The sequence below is a fragment of the Elephantulus edwardii genome, unplaced genomic scaffold, assembly GCF_000299155.1.
Source record: "Elephantulus edwardii isolate Elephantulus edwardi_28Jun2011 unplaced genomic scaffold, EleEdw1.0 scaffold00002, whole genome shotgun sequence".
Taxonomy (NCBI): Eukaryota; Metazoa; Chordata; class Mammalia; order Macroscelidea; family Macroscelididae; genus Elephantulus; species Elephantulus edwardii.
Window position 1 is genome coordinate 23389228 of NW_006399752.1, and position 13547 is coordinate 23402774.

General features: G+C 37.7%; 1 pseudogene; it reads right to left on the bottom strand.

Moving 5' to 3' along the window:
- Positions 1 to 6673, bottom strand: part of LOC102876897 — an 11188-nt pseudogene extending 4515 nt beyond the window's left edge.
- Positions 6674 to 13547: the final 6874 nt, after the last annotated feature.

The following is a 13547-nucleotide window of genomic DNA, read 5'->3' on the forward strand; positions in this document are numbered from 1 at the left end:
CAGATTGGCAGTCTTTGTAAGCTGGGCCAGAGACATAGATGCAGAAGAGTCATCAGTTGCTTTTGACGTTCCCATCACTGGTTCCGTTCGACTTATAACATATGTCTTGCTTGTAGATTTGACACCACCGATAGGAATTCTTCTCACCATCACAGACACATTCTTGGGAATTAGAGCATTATCATCAGTATATTCTTCCGTCGTCTGCGCGTTGGTGATCTGCAGGGCGCAGCGGGTAGCCTTCAGCTTCTCTCTCCCCATAATCCGCTTCTTTAAGTCGCAGAGGGAAATGTGGAGCCAGCCCCTCAAAGGTGACCAAATCATAGTTGAGTTTAGAGGTTGTTTCAGATGCTAACAAAAATTTAGTAGTTCAAATCCACAAGCTTCTTGATAGAAGAAATATGAGGCCTTCTGTGTTAAGATTATTGCCCCAGGAACCTCATGGAGGGTGTATGAATTAGAATCACCCACAAAGCAATGGATTCAGGTTTGGCTTTATTCTGAGTTCCACCACACAGTCTGTAAATAGCAGACGCTCAATAAATATCTGTTGACTATTGGAATAATGAGGTAAATAGTTTTACAAATTGTGAAAGGCAACTTGTAAATATACAGACAAATGAAATTTTATATTTGCAAGATAATGGACATCATGGTTCTGTCCTGTTGCTCGAAGCTAACCAGTTGGAGAGTTGTTGCCCTACAAAAATACTATGGCTTTGTGTTTAGTATACAGGGTGTTCCAGGGCTTGATTTTTTTGTTTTATTTTTAATTGTTATTTTCAGAATAGTAAAAGTATTTATTCATAAAATTTGTCTATGGAGAAGGAAATGATACTTAAGCAAAGAACAAGTATAAAGATATAACACATTATAATGTGACAGAGAGGGAGCTGTGGTGGTATAGTTTGTAGGGAGTTGTGCTTCTAATTCAAAGGCAGTGCTTTTTTGCTCTTTCAAATCCACCAATGGCTCCAAGAGAGAAAGATAGTCAATCTCCTCCAGTGTGATTTACAGCTTTTAGAACACTTGTTGGAGCTATGACTCATTTCTAATTCTATGGCAATGAGTTTGAGTTTGAGAATGTGATAGAGAAGTGAAGGTTAGGGCTTGATGTCTGGCATAACTTAAAGAACTATGGTGGTTGGTGAAGATGTTTTAGATGCCTGAAACTTGAAATCTAAGGAATAAAAGTCAGATATTCTCTTGTGCCCTTAATGAGCGTCACATGCTTAAATGGTGCACATGGACAACAACTGAAAATGTTGATCTGTTTTCACTAACATCTAGGTGTAATCACATCTGTATATTGTCCATATGTAATGGATATATTGCTTCTTAATCTGCTTTTGTTTTCAGTTGAAATTATTGTATGTTTCAAATTCAGAGAAAAAAATGGATCACTGCTCAAAAGTTATTATTCAAGATGAAAGAGGTAAAATTCACTCACAAATTATTGCAACCAGGAAATCCATACACCATGAACAAAACTCTAGAACACACATGCTTTTGATCTTCTTGGCGAAGAACAAGTGAATTTGCAAGTGTAATCAATCCACACAAGTGGATGAGGAACAAAGAATAAGTACCTGGAAATTTAATTTTGCTGGACCTGTGGTTGATTAGTCTCAGTACATTGTCTCTTGAAAGACAAATAATAATAAGGGTATGAAGCCACAAAAGCTTTTGCATCATTTTTATAAAAAATTACCCAGTGACCTCTGCACTTAATCAGTTAAGTTTCCCCAGGATAAGAACCTTATAATGTTTTCCAGTATGGACTTGCTCATCTTGCTTGCTAAATACAGGAAAGGAACTAAACCAAGAGAAGTAAGTTCAAAGTCATATATTCATACCTCAAGAAAGGAAATAAAAAAATGTTAGACTGTATCTTTGTGTGTGTGTATGTGTGCTGAAAAAAATTCAAAATATGTTGCACACAAAATGTTGTTGTTGTTGTTACGTGCCATCCAGTCGAGTATGACTCATAACGACCCTATGAACAAAAGGCTTGAAACCAGACCTGTCCTGCACCATCCTCACACTTCCTGACCCTCAAGAGCCCATTGCAACAGTCATTTTGTCAATGCACTTTGTTGCGGGTCTTCCTCTTCTTCACCGACCATTGAGACTTCCCAACATCATTTCCCTCTCCAAGGAATAGCACCTTCTAGCAATATGTCCAAAGTATGTTAGGTGAAGCATCATCATTCCTGCCTCCGAAGAACACTCTGGCTGCATCCTCGCCAAGATATACCTATTTGTTTTCTTGGCCGTCCATGGAATGTTCAGTGCTGTTCTCCAACACCACAGCTCAAAGGCATCAACAATTTTTCTGTCATCCTTATTCATTGTCTAGGTCTCAGATGAATGGCTAATAATCAGAAAGACTATGGCCTGAATCAGAGGAATTAGTCTACAAACTAATGTCATTACTCCTCAATAATTTGGAGAGGTTCCTAACTGCAGATTTGCCCTGTGCAATGTGTCTCCTTATCTCCTGATTGCTGGTACTGTTGTTGTTGTTGAGCGCCTTCAAGTCAAGCACCACTCATAGTGACCCTATGAACAAAAGGCCTGAAGCCCCTCTACAACTATTGACATTTATCAAAGTTCATAGAGTTTCTGGAGTCATGTTATTTAGGAAGTGGATGCCACGCCTGCTTCCAAACTGTGATAGTATGCTACTGTTGTTATGTGCCATTGAGTCGCCTGCAATGTATATCAGCCCTATGTACAGCAGCTCTGAACCCTTCCCTGTCCTGATCCAGTCTCACTAATTCTGACACACCAGCCGCCATCGCCCCAGTTACTGTATCAATCCATCTCATCCATGGTCTCCCTCTCCTGTGCTGTCTGCCCAACCTTCTGAGCATAATGTCCTTCTCCAAGGACCTATCTCTCCTGGCCATGTGCCCAAAGTAAGAGAGGCAGATTGCTGGTACTAAGGGTGTTAATGTGGATTCAAGCAAGATGAAGCTGTTGACAGTTTCAATCTCTTCTCCATCCTTCATGACACAGCCTATTTTTCCAGTGGTAAGAATCTTTGCTTTGCTGATATTGATACACATTCCACACTGAAGGCTCTACTCCTTGATGTTCTACAGCAAGTACTTTAAATCCTCATCATTTTTCAGCAAGTAAGGTTGTGTTGTCTGCACAGAGCAGGTTGTTCATGAGTCTCGGTCCAATTTTGATACCACACTCCTCTTCATAGAGTCCAGCTTCTCAGATAATTTGCTCAGCATATAGATTGAATAGGTATGGAGACAGAACATATCCCTGATGCAGTCCCTTCCAAATTCCAAACCATACAGTGTTCCCCTGCTCTGTTCACATAACAGCCTCCTGTTCCAGGTATAGGTTCCTTATGAGTGCAATCAAGTGCTCTGGGATACCCATTCTTCTCAATGTCAACCACAAATTGTCATGATCCACACAGTAAAATGCCTTTTCATATTCAATAAAGCATAAATAACCAGTATTCTGTTATTGCATATTTTCAGCCAGGATTCATCTGACATCAGCAATAATATCCCTAGTGCCACAACCTCATAGAAATCCTGCTTGAACTTCTGGCAATTCCCTTATCTATGTACTATTCAGCCAGTTTTGAATGATCTTCATCAGTGTTATGCTTGCAAGTGATAGCAATGATATTGTTCTATAATTTCCACATTATATAACAGAATGTTATGCATATTAATGGCATGCAATTTTGAAGAATGATTTGCTATATGTAAGTTCACAGATATCTTTTCTTACAATCCTAAACGAATCACTGATGTGTAGACTATGTATTAGAACCTAGTATGCATTAATAATAATGGGCAACTAGGATGCAAAAATTGGGAACAGGAAGGTGTGCCTAGGATTCAGATTGATTACATCTGTGGAAAAAAAAAATCCCTGAAGAAGTTCAATATCAGCTGTGAAAACTAGGCCAGGTGCTGATTGTGGAACAGATCACCAACTACTCATAGCAAGTTCAAGATGAAGTTGAAAAAAGTGAAATCAAATCCATAGAAACCATAATTTGGCCTTGGGTTTAACCCACTCAAATTTCAAAACCATCTTAAGAACTGATTTGAGGTCTTAAACACAAATGAGACCAGATGAGCTGTGGAAGGATATCAGAAATAACATCCAGGAAGAATGCAAAAGGTGATTACAAAGACAGAGAAGGAAGAAAAGACCAAGATAGATGTCAGACAAGACTCTGAATATTGTGCTAGAGTGCCAAGAAGCCAAGGCAAAGGAAAGAAATAAAGAATTAAGGAGTTGGGCCAAAGATTTCAAAGGGCAGCACAAGACGACAAAGTGAAGTATTACAATGAAATGTGCAAAGAGCTGAAGTCAGAAAATCAAAAGGTCCAAACTAGCTTGGCATTTGTAAACCTGAAGGAACTGAAGAACAAATTAAAGCCTCGTGTTGCAATACTTTAGGATGCTTTGCACAAAATATTAAATGATCTAGGAAGCATTAAAAGAAGATGGGAATAGTATGCAGAGTCATTGTACCAAAATGAATTGGTTTGACACAGAATAATTTCCTGAAACAATGTAGGAGTAAGAACCTGAGGTGATGAAGGAAGAAGTTCAAGTTGCTATGAGAGAATTAACAAAAAGCAAGGTCCCATGAATTGATGGCATACAAATTGACATGTTTCAACAAACATACACTGAGGATCCACCCATCAAGTTATGCCAAGAAATCTAGAGGACAGCCAGCTGATCAACTGACTGCAAGAGGTCCATATTTTTTTCCCATTCCAAAAAGAGTTGGCCTGCCAGAGTGCAGAAATTATCAAACAATGTCATTAATATCACATGCAAGTAAGCTTCTGCTGAAAATTATGCCAAAACGACTGGAACAGCAGCATATCATCAGAGAACTGCCAGAAGGGCAGGCAGGGTTTTGAAGAGGTTGAGGTACTCGCTATATTATAGTTAATGTTAGATAGATCTTGGCTGAGAGCAGGCAATACCTGAGGAATGTCTGAGTTTCATTGACTGAAAAGACATTTGACTGTGTGTATCACAACAAACTGTGGCTGATTCTGACAAGAATGGGAACCCCCAGAACACTTGATTGTGCTTATGCAAAACCTGTCCTTGGACCAGGAGGTAGTTGTCAGAACAGAGCAAGGAAATATAGTGTGGTTCAAAATTGGGAAGAGTGTGCATAAAATATGTGTTCTATCTCCACACCTTTTCAACACATCTGCAGGACAGCTAATCTGGAAGGCTGGTCTCTATGAGAAGGATTGTAAGAAGACTCATCAACAACCAGCAATGTGCAGATGACACAAACTTGCTTGTTGAAAAAGAGAAGGTCCTGAAGCACTTGTTGCAGAAGGTCAAGGACTGCAGCCTTAAACTGCAGCTCAACATGAAAAAAACAAAGATTCTCACCACTGTGCCAACTGGCAGTATCATTACAGACCATGAAAAGACTGAGATTGTTAACAGCTTCTGTTTGCTTGGCTCCACAATCAACACTCTTGGTACCAGCAGTCAGGAAATGAAAAGATGATTTTCATCGGAAAAATCAGCTGTCAGGGACCTCTCCAGATTGGTGAAGAGCAATGATGTCAGTCTGGACTCTATGGTATGCCTGATCCAGGACATATTCTTCACAATTACTTGCTATACATCAGAAAGCGGGACAATGACTAGGGATGATAGAAAGAAAATTGATGCCTTTGAGCTGTGGTGCTGGAGAAGAATGTTGAATATACCATGGACTGCCAGGAGAACAATCTAGTTTATCCTAGAGAGGGTGAAACCAGGCTGCTCCCTGGATTCAAGGATTCTGAAGCTTTGTCTGACATACTTTGGGCATGTTGCAGGGAGGGACCAGTCCTTAGAGAGGGACATTATGTTTGGAGGGATGGAGGGACAGCACCAGAGAAGAAGGTCTTTCATGAGATGGATTGATTCAGTGACTGGGTTAATGGGGGTAGCTGTGTTAAGAGACAATAGGTTGGCACAGGATAGAGCAGAGTTCAGAGCTGTGATACATAGGGTCGCTATAAATTGCAAGTGACTCAATCACACATAAGAACAGCAACAATGTATGGGACCTCTATATGAGGAGGAAAAGGTTGAGCCACTATTTTCTAAGAAGAGATGTGAGTTGTGATAGTAAACATTTTATAACTCATATATAAATTAGCAATGTCCACATAGATAAATCTAATTGAACATGATTGTTAATTAATATGTGGTTTTCTTCACAGAGTCTTTTGGAAGCCAACACTCTATTTTTTGGTGTGGAGTCAGTATTAAAAAAATATGAAACGTGGTAACATAATTTGTATTCAAATGACTAAATGTATTTTAATTACTTCTAAAGGAAGCAGGTAAGATAATAACTATAAAAAACTATATTGTCAGTGGAAAGATAAGATACTTATAGATATTTTTTAAATAAATCATGTGAAAACACTTCTTAATGATATTGATATTGTTTGTAACTATTTCAAGTGACTTTCTCATATACTTTGCACAACATGTACTTATCACTTAAATGTTATGTTATCCCATATCCTAATACTGGGCATCATTTTTAAAAGGAAAAACAAAACAAACCTTCATTAGCTGTCAATTTGGCTCCATTCCATGCATAAGGGAATGAAACACTATCTGATCCTGTGCCATTCTCAATCATACTTCTGTGATCCAAAGTGTTTTCATTGGCTACTTTTCAGAGAAGTTTATTGGCAGAATTTCTTCCCAGTCTGTAAACTCTGTTGAAACCTGTTCAGTTATAGCAACACATATGCCTCTACTGGAAACAGGTCTCCTGCTAGGAAGAAAAAAGATTCTATGGAAACTATCCTTTGCTCCTTGAAGAAAACTACTAGACTTTTTTTAAAGCCAAAATTGAATTTCCATCATTTGATGAAACATGTTCACAAATATGACTTTTATACTCATTAGAGAAATTAAAACCACATTGTCAAGCTTAATTTTAAACTACATTCAAATATCGGAAAAATGTACTAAAGTCTGGAGATAAATACAACTAAAATGGATTAGAGTGTTAGTATTTATTTCCCAACTTCTGCTTTAAGGAAGAAATTATACTTAATGGGACCAGAAATAGTTTTAAGGAGTGAAGACTCTGTCTTCTGGATTCTTATCTAATCTAATTAGATTATTCAATCTAAATATTCAGCTCTATTTGTGGATCACAACAAACTAGTACTAACATTGAGAAAAATGGGAAATCCACAATTCATTTTGCTCATACAAAATCACCTAGATCAAGAAGCTGTTGTCCAAATGGAACAAAGATTCTTACCACTGGGCTAATAGGCAGTATCATGATAGATGGAAAAAGGACTGAAACTGTTGATGATTTCATCTTACTTGATTCCACAATAAATACCTTTGGTAACAGCAGTCAGGAGTTCAGGAGATACATTGCTTTGGGCAAGTCTGTGTCAAGGACCTCTTCAAAATGCTGAAGAGCAATGATGTCAGTATGAAGATAAATGTGCATTTGATTCAGCCCACAGTCTTTTCAATCATTTGCTATGATACTGAGAATTCAACAATGAATAAAGATTACACAAGAAGAATTGATACCTTTGAACTGTGTTGGAAAAGAGCACTGACTACCCCATGGATTTAAAACAAACAAACAAACAAACAAACAAAGCCAACAACAAACAAAACCCTAACAGATCTGCCTTGGGCAAAGTGCAGCCAGAGTACTCCACTGAAGGAAGGACAGGGAGGCTTCAGCTCTCATATTTTGAGCATGTTTCTAGGAGAGGCCATGCTTTGAAAAGGGATGTCATGCTTAGAAAGGTGATGAGCCAGCGAAACTGAGGAAGAACCCCAGTGAGTTAGATTGACACAGTCACTACACAATGGACTCAAGAGTCTTAGAGATGATGAGAATGGCACAAGCAGGTGTGTTGTTTGTAGGGTCACCATGAGTGGGACTTGACTCAGCAGCACATAACAACAACAAATTGATTCCATACTGCCAACCAGTGAAAATCATTCAGGATTACTTTAATACAATCAAATAAAAAGAATAGAATTTATCCAGTTTTGGATAAATTGTGTATACTGCACTGAAACAGATGAGGGACTGAATAATTTAAAAGCAATGTATGATAGGGTATTATGGTTATCACAAGAGTCCACAATTAAGGTTGCATAGTGGAATGTACTTGGGGCAGTGGGAGGGATGCGGGGGGATTGTGTACCAGGCAGGGAGTCTTTCTTTTACTTTTGAAAGAGAGCAGCAAACTGGGGGGCGGGAGGAGAGGGATGGGCGGGTAGAGAAGTGCAGCAATGAATGAATGGAAATGCAAATTCTCTGTAAATGTTCATTAAAATTATTTTTTTAAAAAAGAATAGAATAGAATTATAATTGACTGTGGTTCCTGGCCGGCTTAACCCCAATATTGAGACTTTGAGGGAAATGTAGAAAAACTCCTCTCACCTTTATGAAACAATGACCACCATTGCTAACACATATTAAAATGTTAATTACTCTATTTTGAAACTTTGTATACTTTGAAACATTTCCTGCTTATTTCAAAATATTGATATTATACCACAGATATTCATTAAATCCTATGTGTACAATACACTTTTAAAACCTGTTTCAAAACTGAACTTACACAGTTGCTAAAATGCCATCAGATAGAAATATAATGAAAAAGAAACTATTCTAGTGCAAAAGTTATCATTTAAATCTTGATTCAATATTTAAAATATTGAATATTTAAATATTCATCTAAAAACCCTTTACTTTCTTTAGTTTTATGCTAATTATCCAAACCTGGCTGTTCTACTGGATTGTGAAATTCTAAAAATGTACACTTAGAAATCACATTCACTGAACTTGGCCTTCAAGTCAGTCACTTCTTCCAATCTTTTTCACTCATTAGCTCTGCATATAAAACCCAGAGATTCCTTATACCATTGATGCCTTCTCTCGGGGTCCATCAATTCCCTCTGGCCTAATTTCACATTCTGTTAAGAAAGTTCCCAGTTTGTTTGCTTTATAAATAGTCTGTCTCACCTGCCAGACCTTTCCACAACCCTTGTTCAATCTAAGTATTCACTTTCCATTTGTGCTCCAGAATTGTGGCTGTTTGCTGAGAAAGGGCCATTCAGTCATGCTGATTAGAGCCATCTATATTTATCATATTACCCTAGGCTGGGTCTTCAAAGCTCAATTACAAATTAAAGTAATTTGTGTTTATTCCTAGTCAGATTCACTTTCCGTCTCCTCAGCAGATAGTTAAAACTTAAACCTGTCTTTCAATGTCCCAGTATCTTTGTTCTCCCAAACTTAGTTGATACTCAAGCTTACATACGTCAGAGAAGAATAGAAGTATTCAAGCATGAACAATAGCTGTCCCCTTGTCTGTTCAAGGCACATTTCTTTCAACTGAGCTCTTTATCTCTGACCCTCTGAGATTTGAGATATGTGTTATGAATAACTGTGTTAAATCTTATTTCTGTTATTGCGTTTAGTATTGTCTTACTCATCCAGTGCTACTGTAACAGAAAATGCCACAAATTCATTCATAATTTAGGAAGTCAGAAGTTCAAAGTCAGTGTGCTCACTCTAAGGGGAGCTCTGGTGGCCTAGTGGCAAGAAGTTGCACTGCAATCCCAAGGCATGCGGTTCAAATCCACCAGATTTTCTGCTGGAGAAGGAGGGCCAATCTCCTCCTGTACCAGTCAGATCCAATTTGACAGTACACACACAAGAAAGTCAGTGTGCTCACTCTAATAGGAAGCTTACTCTTAGAAAGAGAAAGAGGGAGACTCTCCCCTGCTTTTGCGTGCTTCTAACACAGAAAGCTAGGTCCAAAGGATGCATTCCACTCCTGTGCCTTCCTTTTCGGTGGTGGTTGTGAGGTCCAATTCTCTTTCCTCACCCCTTTCTTCTTTCATTTCTTGTAAGACAAAAGATAATAGGGCCATGCTCCAGGAAAATACCCCTGACAACAAATTAGATCAGGGCTCATCTTTATTCCTTTGCAATCAATTGATCACCTCTCACATAGTATCACGAGAATGTTTACATGATTATATAACTGTCTCTACTTCTGCCTCATTAACATAAGGAAGGTTGGCATTCATTACACATTGGATAATTTTATCAGATCACAAAACAGAGGATAATTGCATAAAACTTAGATCCAAAGCTAGACCAATTTGATACATATTTTTGGAGGGACACATATATCCCAGGAAGTCTCTGTGTATTAAACACACTGTATATGAATGTATCATGCCAAGAGATCAAAAGAAATTTACTAAAGGAGTAGTCTGGAATCAATTCAACGTCCTCATTTTCTGTTTTTTCTAAGGCATATAACAGTTAGGTCTTCTCCCAATCAATTTGTCTGAGGTAAATATTAAGGAAATTACTGGTCAATAATCTCTATTGTCCTTCTTCTACTTTCTGAAATAATTAACATCTTGAAAATTCTCTTCTGTTGCCTTTTGAGATTTCTTTATCTTAGTAATTTATTTGGATTTATAAGCAATGCCCATTGTAAGAGCAGGCAAAGAATCAAAAGACTTAACACATTGGGAAAATTTACTATAAAGGACCTCCTTGAAGTAAGAGACTTCAAATAAGCAAAGCATTTCTGAAACACAAAAAATGAACTGGGAGGCATAGTACTTCCTGACATCAAAACCTACTATACAGCAGTAGTAACCAAAACAACATGGTACTGGTACAATGACAGACACATAGACTAATGGAACAGAACTGAGAACCCAGAAATAGAGCCAGCTGATATTTGACAAGGAAATAAAAACCTATTAAATAGGGAAAGGACAACCTTTTCTACAAATGTTGCTGGTAAAACTGGATGGCAATCTACAGAAAGCTGAAACAGGATCCACAGATCACACCATACACAAAAATCAACTCAAAGTGGATCAGAGAACTGGGAGTAAAACTCAAAACCATAAAGTTCATAAAAGACAAACTGGAATCAAGCATAAAAGGCCTAGTCTATGGTATAAAGAGAATGCCAAATACAGCCAGAAATCTATAATCTGAAGAGGATAAATTAATGAATGGGACCTTCTAAAGATTAAATCTCTGTGCACATCAAACACTTGTTCCAACAGGGTGAAAAGATACCCTTCAGACTGGGAATAAACATTTGGTAATACAATCTCAGTCAAGGGCCTCATAACAAAAGTTAAGAGAATATTCCTGGGCCTCCACAAGAAAAAAATTGATAGCTCAATTACAAAAAAGAGCAAAAAACCTGGAAAGAATTTTCACAGAAAAAGATATTTGATTGGCCAACAGACACATGAAGAAATGCTTAAAATCACTGACAATAAGAGAGATTAAAATCAAAACTACTATGAGATATCATCTATTCCAGTAGCATTGGCAAAGTTTAACAGGACAGCAAGTAATAAATGTTGAGAGGATGTGGCTAAAACGGAACTCTTATGCATTGTTGGTGGGATTGTAAAATGGTACAACCACCCTGGAAGGCAAAAAGCTGAACAAAGAAATTCCATATGACCCAGTTATTCCATTGTTTGAAATATACCCCAAGCAAATGAGAACTGAGGCACAAACATAGACTTATACACCAATGTTTATAGCAGTGTTATTTATCATCACAAGAACATGAAAACAGCCTAAATGTCCAATCACAGTCAAATGGTTTGAGAAATTATGGTACATTAGCACAGTGAAATACTATGCAACACACAAGAGCAATGAGTTTATAAATTACTGCCTAACTTGGGAAGGACTGGAGAGCATTATGCTGAGTGAACTAACTCAGTCCCATAAGGACAAATACTATATAAAACCATTACTGTAGACCATTTATAAATTGAGATACTTGGGAGTGAACATAACTAGAGATACAAAAGACCTATACAAAGAAAACTACAGAGTACTTCTGTAAGACACAATAAAAGATCTAAAGAAATGGGAAAATGTGCCCTGTTCACATAGGAAGACTCAATTTGTGCAAAGGACAATCCTACCAAAAGCAATCTACATGTTCAATGCAATCCCAATCCAGACACCAAATTCGCTTTTCAAAAAAAAAAATTGAGAGGGAAATTATCAAATTTATTTGGAGAGGCAAGAGACCCTGAATAAGCAAAACACTTCTGAAAAACAAAAACAAGGTTATAGGCATAGCACTCCCTGACCTTCAAACTTACTACACAGTATTAGTAACCAAAACAGCATGGTATTAGCACAATGACAGACACATAGACCAATGGAACAGAATTGAGAATCCAGAAATAGACCCGGCTATTTATGGTCAACTGATATTTGATAAGGAAATCAAAGCTATCAAATGATAACTTCTTTAACATATGGTGCTGGTAAACCTGAACTTGCACCTTCAGAAAGCTGGAACATGATCCACATCTTACACCATACACAAAAATCAACTCAAGGTGGATCAGAGAAACGGGAGTAAAGCCCAAAACCATAATGTTCATAAGAGACAAACTGGGATCAAGGTTAGAAGTGCTAGTCCAAGGTATAAAGAGACTGCCAAATACAACCAGAAATGCACGATCTGAAGAGGATAAAATTGATGCATTTCACCTTCTAAAGATTAAATCTGTGTATACATCCAAAAATTTTCCCAACAGGGTGAAAAGAAAATCTACAGACTGGGAACAAATATTTGGTAATACCATAATACCATCTCAGACAAGAGTCTTAAAACAAAAGTTTACAGACTACTGCTGGGCTTCCACAAGAAAAAGATTCATAACTCAATGATAAAGTGGGAAAAAGACATATAAATAATTTTCACAGAGGAAGAGATTTGAATGACAAACAGACACATGAAGTAAGACTCCAAATCACTGGCAATAAAGATATGCAAATCAAAACCACAATGAGGTACCACCTCACTCCAGTAACAGTGACAAAGTTTAACAGGGCAGCAAATAATAAATGTTGGAGAGGATGTGGCTCAAGCAGAAGTCTTATACATAGTTGGTGGGATTGTAAAATGGTACAACCACTCTGGAAGGCAGTTTGGCTCTTTCTAAAAAAGCTGAACATAGAAATTCTATGACCCAGCTATTCCACTATTTGGAATATATCCTGAGAATATGAAAACTGAGGCACAAAGATTTGTACACCAGTGTTCATAGTAGCATTATTCACCATTGCAAGAACATGGAAACAGCCCAAATGTCCAACCACAAATAAATGAATTGAGAAATTATGGTACATTCACACAGTGAAATACTATACAGCACACAGGAGCAATGGTTTTCAAACTATTACCTAACTTAGGAGGGACTGGAGAGCACTATGCTGAGTGAACTAACTCAGTCCCTTAAGGATAAATATTGTATAAAACCATTACTGTAGAATGAGTATAAGGATCCAAGGCATGGGGAGAGCCTGGAAGCAGAGGGATGAGAATATGCAGGGGGAGGGGAAGATTAATCATGCGGTTGTACAATTTGTTGGATGTGTAGATGAGGGAAATGGAAAGAATTTTTTTAAAAACAATTTATTTGAATTTTATAAA